Here is a 13581-nt window from a genome sequence, read left to right as displayed (position 1 = left end):
ACCCAGGGGAGGCACAGATAAGGCTGAATACCCTCTTTGCACTGCAAGGCTTTTTTTTTTTTGCACAAGTACTGAAGAGCACTTCCCAGGACAAGATTTTGGGACAGGGGGAAAGGTAGGTCCCACATTCACTTCTGAACACTTTTATTTTCCTTTTCTTTGTGCCTTGACAGTATGCTGCTTATTAATCCTGAACTCCTGACTTTCAAAGCAGTTTGTGGCTCATCACTCGCATTGCAGCAGCAAGCAGAGACCCTGATGAGGGATCCTGGGAGAGCTTTGGGAGCATCCCTGGGCACAGGGACGGCCAGCACAGCTTGGGAGCAGCCGGGCTGGCACCAGGTGTGCTGTGCTCTCGGGCTCCTCATCTCTCTCTCGGGCTCTTCATCTCCCTGCACAACACACGCAGTTCTTGGGTGAGAAGGAGGAACGGGAAGGGGATGACAGGAGACGGTGGATGCAAAGGGCTGAGCGAGAGGCTGGCGGGTGAGGAGGGGCTCGCTTTAAAGAGCGAGATAATTACGGCAAATCTGGGATTAAAACCGGAGGGCAACGCCGAGAGGGAAATAAAAAATAAAATAGAATAAATTAAAAAAAAAAAAAGAAAAAAGCCGCGAGCGGCAATTTGGGCTTCTGTGGTATCTCTTAGTGGGACTAAGCCTGGTCGGGGATGGGGAAAAGCGGGGATCACGACGGGAACGGGCTCGGAGCCGCGGACAGAGCCGCACCTGGGCTGCAGCACAGCCGGCCGGGGCAGGGCAGGGCAGGGCAGGGGATGCGGGGCCGGCACCGGGCGCTGCCGGGCGGGCTCCGGGCGGGCAGCGGCGGGGCTGGAAGGGTTAAGGCGGCCCCGCCCGCCCCCCGCGCACGGCGGTTCGGGGGTGGGTGGGCTCAGCGCGGAGCCCGCCCGGCCCCGCCGCTGCCGCTCAATGCTGCGGCCGCGGCACCGCGCGGGAGCGCCCGCACCGCGGAGCCGCGCCGGGCATGAGCCCCCCGCCCCGGGCAGGTAAGCGCGGCTCGGCTCGGCTCGGCGAGGAGAGGAGAGGAGGGAGGGAGTCGGATTTAAAGCGGGATTTAGGGAAAAAAATAAATAGGGGGTAAATAAGGGATTTTCAAGCAAGGCTGCGGCGCGGGGGAAGAGAGCGCGCTGCGGAGCGGAGGCGCGGCCGGAGGGGCGAGGGGACCGCAGGGACCCCCGGTGCCACCGGAGCGCGGAGCTGCCGCGGGGGCGTGCGGAGCATCCCTGAGTGAGAGTGGGGATGATCCCCGGGTGAGAGAGGGGATGATCCCTGAGTGAGAGCAGCAACATCCCCGAGTGAGTGCGAGCGCATCTCCGGGTGAGAGCGGGGATGATCCCCGCCCGAGTGATAGCAAGAGCATCCCTGAGTGAGAGCGGGGATGATCCCTGAATAAGAGCGGGCGCATCCCCGAGTGAGAGCGGGGATGATCCCTGAGTGAGAGCGGGCACATCCCGGGATGCGGACGCGGGGATGCTCCCCTCAGGCTGCTCCAGGCGCACGCAGAACTTTTTGCCGTCTCCAGCCGCGTTCCCGGCTGGAGTTGAAGCTCCTTTTGCTTTCCCCAGGCTGCTGCTGCTCCCGTGTCGTGAGCAACATACCGCAGCGTGTTGTTTTATTTATCCCAGACAGGAGCGGCTTGCTCTCGAAACTACAAATTAAAGGATGCTGCTTGCATAACAAGTGGCAATAGTTTGTATCTTACATACTAATTACCCGTCACCTTAATTTAGACCAAGCCAAAGGAGGTTTTTTTCCCTCGAGGAGGGCTCGTTCCATAGAGCAGTCTGATGTCTTGGTGCCACGTCCTGCTCTCCCCTGGCTGGATTAATGTGGGCAGAGGATTAAGAGCCGGCACGCTGATGAGGCACCCGGAGGTGCGGGGAAGCAGGGCACGTTTGGCTGGAGGCACAAACCAGGTTTTGTGGCTGATCCTCCGGTTTCCATGGCTCGGTTCAGGACCCGCATCCCAGCGGATAAATCACCGGGGTGGGAGCAGGGACTGGCGGCGCTCCTCTCGTGATGGTCGCGATAGTCCGGAGCTCCTTTCCCGCACCCAGCACCCCGTGCCCGCAGTGGGTGGGTGTCTGGGTGCCCGGGGATGCCGTGACCCATCCCCGCGCTGTGGGAGCCCCTTCCCCGCTCCTCTCCCGCAGCAGCTCCAGCCCAGGTGTGCAGGTGATGCTGCAGCCGGGCTCCACAGCCAGCACCGAGCCTGGCAGCAGCGTGCTGGGGGCCTGCACTTCTCCCAGCAGCTTTTCCTGCTGCTTTCCTGGCCGGGAAACTGAATTTTTCTTCTTTTCTGGACCTGAGGGAGCTGCATTTTTACTCCGCAGTTTGTAAGTCCCTGCGAACTGCTTAAATGGCTCTTGAATAATCCTTCAAAGTCACCTCCCCTCTTTAATCTAATACCAAAAGGACTGACTTTACATGGCTAATCCCTCTTTTCCGTGCTGTACAGCCTCATTTAGAGGTGCGCACACTGCTAATGTCCCCTTGGCAGCCTGCTGGAGACAATGGCTTCCACTGGCGAGCAGCAACCTCTCCCTCCCGTGCTGAACTCCGGGCACAGCTGAACCCTCTGACAAGAATTTGGGGGATTTCAGGAATCGTCCCTTTGCGCCCCAAACTCTGGCTGTGTTTCTAAACACCTTTGGGAGGCTCTGAGGGTCTCCCGCCCCAAAACCCCAGAGCTGTAGGGTGGTGGGAGTGCAGGGAAGCAGGGTGTGCCTGCAGGTAGCTGGAGTTCAGTGATCCTGGCAAAACTCTGCCATTGGAAGGATTTTCCCCATCCTTCTGCAGAGGAGCTGAGCTCTCTCCCAGCCCGTCTGGCGCTCCTGGAATTTTAAGCTGGTCCTGCTCTCCACAGTGACAAAACTGTGTGTTGGGAATGTGAATGACAGCAGAGGAGCAGCTCACCTGTGCAGGCAGCATCCCTGAACACGGAGGTGCTGCAGCCTGCAGAGCCCGGCTCTGCATGGGTTAACTGGGGTGTGTGGGGCTGCCAGCCCTCACCTGGCATGCTGAGGGTGAGGTGTCCTCTGCCCTGGCCACAAGGACACCTCTGCCCATGGGGTGGGGGTCCCTGAGACTTCGGCCATCCTCCTCCAGGGGGTCCTGCCGTGATTTTCCAGTTAATCCCTCCAGTGTTTGATTCCTGGTGCTGATTGCCAGCCCGTGGCTGAGGAGCTTTGCTCCAGAGGGAAGGACAGCAGCAGTGACAGCTGCTGGGAGCCCACCATGGTTCCCAAACTCGGACATGCATGAAAGTCTTTCTTGTTGCTATCCAGGTCTGTCTTCACTGGAATTAACATTTCCTTGGTTTCAAATTCACTTGTGTGTTACCCCATTAGGGACAGATGGAAATCAGGGGTGAGCTCACATAAAATTTCTCAGAGACATGCAAAACTTCTGAGTGATTTTGTAAATATTCAGGTGCTACATGATTTATTTACCTTGGCTTTGTATGGCAGTTCTGTGGAGTTAACTTCATTTAAAAAAAGAATATTTGAAATTGGGGGGGTAAAGACGAGGCAGAGTGAGGGAAGGATAATACCCACAAGACAAATAGATCAGTGCCTTTTTATTTGCTCTTGTGGTCTTGTTTAATTGTGCTTGGTGAGCATTCTGGAGGGGCTGGATCCCATCAGGGCAGGGTGGACGGAGCCCTGGCGCCGAGGGATGCAGACGGAGCAGAAGCTGCTGCTGCTGCTTAAAAATCCTCTGCTGCCTTTGAAAGTTCATAAATCATCACAGGTCTATTTTTAGCCCTGTTAGAATAGAGCAAGTCTGGGGTTTCTGCCCACACCTGCCCTGTGTGGCCTGGGATGACCTGGAGCAGTGTGTGCATTTCTGTCTCTCTGCTTTGATGTGGGGCTGCCCTGTGCTCAGCCCCGCTGTCACAAAGGGGATCCAGCTCCCTTTGAAGAGCCTTTGGTGCAACAGTTGGGAATTTTCCCTCCCACTGGGAGCCTGTGCTGCTTGCTGGGTGAGTGATGTGCAGCCCCTGGCAGGGAGGTGATCACAAACACAGCCAAGCGTCGGTGATTTCCTCCCAAATCACCCCAAATCCACAAATGTGAGCCCTGCTCGCATCCTCAGCACCGTGGTTTCTCCAGTGCAGACATGGGTATCATGACAGCAGTGATTCATTCTTTTTTATTATTAGCAAAGCAAATCCATAATGATGACACCCTGCTGATTTACGGTTTCACGCCAGTGCACAGCTCTTGCTTGCCTCCCCCTCCTCCCAGCAGCCACCAAATCTGGGGGTATTCAAAGGAAATGTGTCAAATCTGTGTCAAATCTGCTTCTCATCCTCGCACACACGAGCTTCTCACTCCCTGTGAACCAAGGGAGCAGTGTTTGCTGCTAAACAGAGTTCTGAAGGTGGGGATGTTGGGAAATAACTCCCTGCTTTGCTGTTCCCTGGGTGCAGTCATTTCATCTCAATCTGCAGGGTAAGAATCTATCCCAACACAACACTGAGAAAAAAGAATGAGTTGTTGGGGTGTTTTTAATTGCTGGTTAGATCAGTGAAGGTCAAGGCTCAGGACCATCAGGGTCAGAGCGCTTTTAAACAATCTGGTGGCTGGCAGGAGCAGAGTTCAGCTTCAGGAAGGTGCAGCAGAAGGGGGAAGTTTTGCCTCTGTGACATAAATTGGGATTTTTGCTTGGGGTCATAATCACAGCACAGATGTATCAGCATGTGGCCTCCAGTGAGGTAAGTGATGCACTCACTGCACTTCAGAAGGACTCAAAAAAAAATCATCTGCAGTCATATTTTCAAAATATAACTGTTAAATTTTCAAAACATGGCAGGGATTTATTTTAAAAATTGTGTTAAAGGTTTCAAAAACAAGGTTCTGCCACGTTTGTTTTTTCTGTTAGTTCTTCCTCAAGCTCCCAGGGGTTCAGCTGCTGATGCTGCATTCCTTGAGGACTTGCTGGAGATGTCTCAGATCTGGCCAGACACCCTTACTCATGTTCAATCTATCCAGTACCCAGTCCTGCTGAGATAAGTTATAATAAAGATAAAAGCAAAGGCCCAGGATGGTTCCTCCCCACCTTTTCTCCTCTTTGGGTTTTGGATTCAACCCTCCCATGTGATATTTCCCCAATTCTTGTTGAGAGCAGGATGTGCATGAAATAGCCACCAGTAAATCTTGGTTTTCTCCAGATTTCCAGGAGAGCTGAGCTGAGCAGCCCCTGGCTCCAGACTGATTTGCTTTGCCAGGAGTTCTGACAGTGTTGTATCTTTGCTGGCCTCGGGCGAAATCTGTGTTTATCATTTATTGATATAAATGTTTAGCCGAGGAAGAGATGTGGTGTTTAAGGGCAATTTGCATAAGGCTCAGCAGGTCATTGCATTTGATTAGAGCTGGGGAAGGGAACAGAGGACAGCCCGGGTGATTGTGGTGGACAAACCTCTCCTGTGAGGGTGATTTAGTGCCAGTGGTGCACAGCAGTGGCCTACCTGGGAGATTTGAACCATTAAACTCCTTTTATTCAGATCACAAGGCGTTATTTGGGAACACTTCCACACAACAAAACACATTTGCATCTCTGTGCTGCCCGTGATGGGAGTGTGGAGACCCAAAAATCCATCAGGAGAGCCCCAGGGCTCATTTTTGCTCACTTTTATACATTTCTATAGCTGGAGCAGGGAGATCTTTGTCCAGTTTGATCCATGGCCGTGGTTTGGGTGATCACTGCAGAGCACAGAGGGTTCTGCACCTCACACAAACAGCACTGGGGAAATTTCAGCAAATAAGATGTTTTACCTTGCTCAGTGGTCAAAACTCTCTCCTCTTGTCATGAATGAATGGATGAATCATTTTGGGCTTTGTCTCCCAGTCTTAAAGAAAATATAATAAATAAATAAATCCCCCTCTGAACAGCACTCATCTCCCCCCAGCTTTTTAAAAGGGTTACTTAGCATAAGAGCAGAACATTTGCCTGAGAGGGTTTCAGTCCAAGAATGACTTTTCATATTTAATTGATCTGTATTGTTCAATTAGGGAGATGTATCATGCCCTCTGTTGTGCATGTATAGCTGGAAGCAGAAATGAATGAAATATGAAGCAGAGCACAGGAGAGATTCCAGGCTGAATTTCTGTGCTGTGGGTGATGCACAGAGCAGGATTTCCACCCAGGCCTGGATCTGTGTGAGTAAACAGGGATTGTGTAAATTCATCAGTTACCTCTGCCTTACAAATGAGCCTGGATTGTAACATCTGTTCTTATTCTGCTCAGAACTCAGTAACCTCTTTGTTCTAAATCCTATTTATAAACATCCCCAGCTCCTGAATCAGCTGCCAGGATTATCCCAGAGTGCTGTGCTCGTCTGGGAGCAGCTGGATTGCTCCTCTGAGCCCTGCCAGCATCCCAAGCTCAGGTGTGTGCTGAGCATCCCGGCAGTGCCAGGCTGGGACACGGGTCCCACAGGGTGGCAGCACTCAGCCCAGAGAGCTGGAACCACGGAGCATCCCGGGCACTGCGAGCTGCTCCGTGGGCTGGGGTGAGGCAGGACACAGGGAATGTCCTGCTCCATGGGCTGGGGTGAGGCAGGACACAGGGAATGCCCTGCTCCATGGGCTGGGGTGAGGCAGGACACAGGGAATGCCCTGCTCCATGGGCTGGGGTGAGGCAGGACACAGGGAATGCCCTGCTCCATGGGCTGGGGTAAGGGAGGGCCCAGGGAATGCCCTGCTCCATAAACTGGGGTAAGGCAGGGCATAGAGAACACCCTGCTCCATGGGCTGGGGTGAGGCAGGACATAGGGAACGCCCTGCTCCATGGGCTGGGGTGAGGCAGGACATAGGGAACGCCCTGCTCCATCCCCTGGGGTAAGGGAGGACACAGGGAACACCCTGCTCCATGATCTGGGGTAAGGCAGTGCCCAGGGCCACCCTGCTCCATCTCCTGGGATAAGACAGGGCCCAGGGAATGTCCTGCTCCATGCCCTGAAGTAATAGAGAACACCCTGCTCCATGGGCTGGGGTGAGGCAGGGCATAGAGAATGTCCTGCTCCATGATCTGGGGTAAGGGAGGATTCAGGGAATGCCCTGCTCCATGGGCTGGGGTGAGGCAGGACACAGGGAATGCCCTGGGCTCCATCCCCTGGGGTGAGGGAGGACATAGGGAACACCCTGCTCCGTGGGCTGGGGTAAGGGAGGGCCCAGGGAATGTCCTGCTCCATAAACTGGGATAAGGCAGGGCATAGAGAACACACTGCTCCATGGGCTGGGGTGAGGCAGGGCACAGGGAATGCCCTGGGCTCCATCCCTGGGGTAAGGCAGGACACAGGGAATGCCCTGCTCCATGGGCTGGGGCGAGGCAGGACACAGGGAATGCCCTGGGCTCCATCCCCTGGGGTGAGGGAGGACACAGGGAACACACTGCTCCATGGGCTGGGGTAAGGGAGGGCCCAGGAAATGTCCTGCTCCATAAACTGGGATAAGGCAGGGCATAGAGAATGCCCTGCTCCATGGGCTGGGGTGAGGCAGGACATAGAGAACACCCTGCTCCATGGGCTGGGGTAAGGGAGGATTCAGGGAATGCCCTGCTCCGTGGGCTGGGGTGAGGCAGGACACAGGGAATACCCTGCTCCATAAACTGGGATAAGGCAGGGCATAGAGAATGCCCTGCTCCATGGGCTGGGGTAAGGCAGGACACAGGGAATGCCCTGGGCTCCATCCCCTGGGGTAAGGGAGGACACAGGGAACACCCTACTCCATGATCTGGGGTAAGGCAGGGCATAGAGAACACCCAGCTCCATGGGCTGGGGTAAGGGAGGACATAGGGAACACACTGCTCCATCCCTGGGGTAAGGCAGGGCATAGAGAACACCCTGCTCCATGGGCTGGGGTAAGGCAGTGCCCAGGGCCACCCTGCTCCATCTCCTGGGATAAGGCAGGGCCCAGGGAATGTCCTGCTCCATGCCCTGAGGTAATAGAGAACACCCTGCTCCATGGGCTGGGGTAAGGCAGTGCCTGGGGAATGCCCTGCTCCATGATCTGGGATAAAGCAGGACTCAGGGAATGCCCTGCTCCATGGGCTGGGATAAAGCAGGGCATAGAGAACACCCTGCTCCATCCCCTGGGATAAGGCAGGACCCTGCTCCATAGGCTGGGGTAAGGGAGGATTCAGGGAACACTCTGCTCCATCCCCTGGGATAAAGCAGGACATAGAGAACACCCTGCTCCATCCCCTGGGATAAAGCAGGACATAGGGAACACCCTGCTCCATCCCCTGGGATAAAGCAGGACATAGGGAACACCATGCTCCATGGGCTGGGGTAAGGCAGTGCCTAGGAAATGCCCTGTTCCATCCCCTGGGATAAGGCAGTGCCCAGGGAATGGCTCCCACTGCCAGAGGGCAGGGATGGATAGGATTTTGGGAATAAATTCCTGGCTGGGAGGGTGGGGAGGGGCTGGAATTCCCAGAGAAGCTGTGGCTGCCCTGGAAGTGTCCCAGGCCAGGTTTGGAGCAAGCTGGGACAGTGGAAGGTGTCCCTGCCCAGGTCAGAGGTGGGTTTGAGATGACGTTTAAAGCCCCTTTCAACCCAAACACTTCCATGTGGATCCAGAGATCCCAATGATCTCTGGTGCCACAACAACATTTCCATGTCGTTCCCAACCCTTCCCATGGAATATGAAATTCTCAGATCCCACATTTATCCCCCATGGCAAAAGCAGCACCAGGAGTGAGGCTGGGAGAGCGCCAGGAATGTGCTGGGTGAGCCAGAGAATTCCAGCACGGGTGAATTCAGTGTTTAATGGGTCTCTTCTAATTGCAGATTTAGGGAAGAAACACTGGTCAAACACATCTGAGCAGGGAGAGTGCAGAGCATGGCTTGACTCAATATTTTCTCTAGTCAAGTGGAAAAAAAGAAGCCTCATATGAAAAAGCTGGAAAGGTCAAACTAATTTGTACTTGTGTGATAATGGGTAATACCTCTATTGTTTATGGAGCCTGTAGAATCCTTCCTGTGCTGAGCACTGTCATCTATCTGATGGTGATTGGGAGAAATTAAAAATGAAGTAGCAATTGTTCCATCCTCTGCGTGCCTTAATCTGCTTTGGGCGAGGATTCCTTTGAACAGTTCTGGGCTCTTTATAAATGAGTTGAGGTGGAATTTGCTCACTTCTCTTGACTGCTGTGGCTGAAGGAAGGAGAGGGTTTTAAACAAAAAAAAAAAAAAAAAGAAAGAAAAAAAAAAGAAAAAAAAAGATTAATACTGAGGTTGAGAAGAGCCAGACTAAACCCAGCCCGTGTCTTGCTGCTTAAGCATTCTGCCTGTGCTCCCCTGGTTCTTTATTTTGCTGCAGTCTTTGCTGTTTATTTACTAGGGTAAGTGGGAGTTCTATATGCATGTCCAGCTCCTGCTATTAACACTGGGATTGGTGAGCTCCTAATGCCCCACAGTGCTGCCTCACTCATCCAGGTGGATTTGCAGCTCCTTTTAGCAGCCTCTGGAAGTGGTGTGAGCTTTCCTGGCATTCTGGTTCCTTTCCAGGGATGATTTCCATGGCATAATTTCCCAGGGAACAATGGGGAGCTGTGTGGGGAGTCCCTCGTGCTCAGCACCAAGTGTGAGCTCCAGAGGAATTCATTTGCCAGGCTCATTGCTGAGACATTTAATATCTGGAATGATTTAGGAGATCAGATTCTGGAGTTCTGGGCTGGCTGTAGCTGCATCTGTCATTGTTGCAGAACCTTGACAGTGAACAAAAGGTGCTGCAGGGAACCATAACTCACCCAGCAAATTAATGGGTTCCCAGCCTTGCTTGCTCAGCTGAATGGAGCCTGTGTGGTCTCCCTGGCCAAGGGCTTTCCACAGGAATTGTGTGGGTTTGGAGTGGGCATTCCCAGAGGGATGGAGAGAGCCCAGCTGGCTGGGACTGCTGCTTTCCACTCCGGCTGGAAGTGGGATAAAACCCCTGTGGGCTCTCCTGGGAACATCATGCAATTGTTCCAATTATTTGGTTTTTTTTTTTTTTTAGTGAGGGTTCACAAAAAAAAGGGTTTGATTGAGAAAGTTTCATCAGATTTGATGCTGTCACACCGTGAGGGACACTCACAGGTCACCAGCCACCACTGGTCATTTCTGCCACTGGCAAGGAAGGTGCACTGTGAGCAGATGCTTGATCACTTCCCAATTAGCAGGGAGTGCTGGAACATCCCTGCAGGGATCTAAAACCTTTGGTGATGGGGCACTTGGGGACTTGGCACTGGTGGCCTTGGCAGTGCTGGGAAATGGTCGGCTTTTGTGGTTTTAGGGGATTTTTCCAACTGGAATTCCATGTCAGGTCATCTCCCTGGCCATGATTCTGCTCTCACCCTTTTTTCCTGATTCTGCCTCTCTTGCTGGAGGATGATCCCAGCTCCTGAGAAGGTCCCAGTCCTCTCTGGGTTTCCAAATTCCTTGGCCTGGTGGTGGGCAGGGCGTAGCTGGGGAATTTGGGATGGGGAGAAATGATGCTCTGACCTCTGGGCAGTGCCAGGGTGACCTTGTTTGCCAGCAGCTCCTGGAACTTGGATTTTGGGAATTACCAAGCCCTTCATGGTGTAATTAGTACATTTGGTAATTGGGTTAATCACCCTGCAGGGCTTGGAAGTTACAGGGATTGGGTTGGAGCTGTGGGAGAGGCTCCAGAAAATGAGCAGTGTGACGGTGTTCACAGGGGTTTTTGGTTGAGGGAAGAGACCAGGATCTGACTCCATGTTTCAGAAGGCTGATTTATTATTGTATGATATATATTACATTAAAACTATACTAAAATATACTAAAAGAATAGAAGAAAGGATTTAATCAGAAGGCTGGCTAAGAATAGAATAGCAAAGAATGATAACAAAGGTTTGTGGCTCGGCTCTGTGTCCGAGCCAGCTGACTGTGATTGGTCATTAATTGCAAACAACCCCATGAGACCAATCCCAGATGCACCTGTTGCATTCCACAGCAGCAGATAATCAATGTTTGCATTTTGTTCCTGAGGCCTCTCAGCTTCTCAGGAGGAAAAATCCTAAAGAAAGGATTTTCCATAAAAGATGTGTGTGACAGAGCAGAGCTGGGGAACTGCTCAGCACCATCCCTGCAGGGTTTGGCCACATCAGCAGCTCTGTGAGCCCCAAACTCACATTTCTGGGGGGTTAAAATGGCTCTGCAGCCCTTGGCAGATCCAGGCCAGAGAATTCATAAAGTTCAGAGATTTCTGGTGTAAATCTGTGGTTTTGTGGCCCAGTGCTCCCAGTCACTCCCTGTTCATCCCAGACTGCTCCCATATCCAGCCTGCCATCAGCACTCACTCTATCTCACAGCCATTTCATTATTAGGATTATTATTGTATTTTTGAACCATTACTAAAATATGGAACCACTGCCCCTGGAAAAGTGGATTATCCTTTCCTCGAGAACTAATTTTATTTCACTCAGGAAAATTTGATTCAGATTTCTGAAACATTGCCACTAAGCAGCTTTCTAAGCAGAGTTGCAGTGCATGACCAAATTAAATCCGTGTAGGGAGAAGGGAAATGTTGTTGTTGCAAGTGTCCAAAGGGGTTGGAATGAAAATAATCTTATAGATCAAACTTAAATTGAGTTCAGATATTATGGAGGGAGCTCAGCTCTGTACCTGGAAAATCCCATCTGCCAAAAATGAACTTTGGGGTCACATTTGAAAATGGCATTTCTAGTCCTGCACCATCCAGCTGCTCTCTCTGTGTGGCAGAGAGCTTGCAAAGAAGTTTAAGCTGAGTGAATCTGCTCCATAAAAACAAACAAAATAATTCAAAATAATGTGGGGGATGCTGGTGGAGGATTTATTAAAACCCTTCCCAAGCTGCAGCAGCCTGAGGTGGCAGATCCTGTATCTGGGTGAATTTTGAGTAAGTTTGGCCTCAATTTTGTCCCAACTCAGCATCTCCAGGAGAAAATACCTTGGAATATATACCAAGAAAATACCTTGGGAATTCTGCAGTTTGAGGCAGCAGCAGCTGGAGCCAAACTGGAGAATGGTTTGACCCTTCTTACTGAATGGACTTTGAATTCCAGGTGTTGAATGACCCTTGTGCAGCTCTCCTGAGCTGCTTCTGTGCTGTTCTACTGCAGATTAAGAACTGAGCTGCACAAAATACTCAGAGATACTGAGATATTGAAGTGCTGGAATTTCTAGAAAGTTCTACCAAATTCTTTGAATTTTAAGGTACTGAGCAATTGGAAGAAATAAGTTTATATCAGAGGAATTTCAGCACTGACTTCTCCCCTGTGGATTGCATCATAACTCTGATGCTTAAAAGATTTAATTATTTTTGCACCTGTGGTTTTGCTTTAGATCAGTCTTTCCCAGCTCATGGGATTCAGGGTCTCACTGAATTCTTCCTTTCAAATAACAAATATCTGGGACTGAAAGTGTTTTTTTAAAATGCAATCAAATATGATTTAGCTGACTAAAACATTGTGAATAGACCCAAGCATTCAGACAGAAATACTTGACAATATCTATATGAAGGTAATGTCATCCATTAGCATTGTGTGAAATATAAAATATCACCCAATATTTAAATCCAACTGCAGTGAATCCTCTGTAACTTTACTGACAGAACCTAAATTTAGGAACTAATTAAATTCCATGGAACAGAAGAATGCATTTCTCCCCTTCTTGTAAGGACAAAGATTTGGAGTGTTAGCTATACTTCTATTTTTATATCATTGAGTAGACTTTTATAGAGATACAACTATTGGAAATTTCTACATCTGGATTTCAGGATCTCTGCTGAGAAGGCCCCAAAGGTCCAGCTCAGAGCCCTGGTGGAGGTGGTTGAGCTCAGGGAGTGGAAGGGAAAATTCCCTGCCCAGCTCTGGATCCACCCCCACCATCTGCTCAGAGCATCCAAAACAACTCATTTCACCCAAAAGTCAACCCAGGCCTTTTCTTTCCTCTGGCTCTGGAAGATTCCAGCTTTAAGGCTGTGGTGGAATTAAGTGTGGAGCCAGGATCAGGGCCAAACACTTTAAATAATTGATGGACAGCTTGATTTCTTTAGCCTTGCTCAAGTAAACCGAGTTTCAGATGAGCAGGAGCTGAGTAGGTGTTCAGTTGGGGGGAAAAAAGCCCTTTGAATTCCACTGATTTCCCACAGGATTTACTCAGAACTAGGAGAAATAACTTGAGAGGATCTCAGAATGGTTTGTGCTGAAATGGACTTTAAAGATCATCTGATTTTAGGGATGGGGCCGTGGGCAGGGACCCCTCCCACTGTCCCAGGTGCTCCAGCCCCAGTGTCCAGCCTGGCCTTGGGCACTGCCAGGGATCCAGGGGCAGCCCCAGCTGCTCTGGGAATTCCATCCCTGTCCCTTCCCACCCTACAGGGAAGGATTCCATCCCAACATCCCAATATCCCAACATCCCAATATCCCAATATCCCATCTCCTGCTCCCCTCTGGCAATGGGAAACCCTTCTTCCTTGTCCTGCCAATCCAAGTCCTTTTTGTTCTGTTCAGCCTCTTTGGATTCTTTTGTAGGAAGAAATAAAAACGGGAATCCCTCTTAAATTCATAATCT

General features: G+C 51.3%; 1 protein-coding gene across 6 annotated transcripts in view; it reads left to right on the top strand.

The window, feature by feature from the left end:
* The first annotated feature begins 467 nt into the window (after positions 1-467).
* Positions 468-13581, top strand: part of LOC102064532 (contactin-4) — a 275228-nt gene continuing 262114 nt past the window's right edge. For 5 of the 6 annotated variants that reach the window (XM_074550310.1, XM_074550305.1, XM_074550308.1 and 2 more), the window contains exon 1: positions 849-1006. The gene's annotated coding sequence lies outside the window, so the exon portion shown is untranslated. Of the gene's footprint in view, positions 487-848; positions 1007-13581 lie in introns of those variants that run through there. The other variant, XM_074550309.1, reaches the window with a different exon arrangement.

Source organism: Zonotrichia albicollis, chromosome 12 (genome assembly GCF_047830755.1).
Source record: "Zonotrichia albicollis isolate bZonAlb1 chromosome 12, bZonAlb1.hap1, whole genome shotgun sequence".
NCBI lineage: Eukaryota > Metazoa > Chordata > Aves > Passeriformes > Passerellidae > Zonotrichia > Zonotrichia albicollis.
The sequence above is the reverse complement of the archived record's forward strand: the minus strand, read 5'-3'. Positions and strand labels throughout refer to the sequence as shown.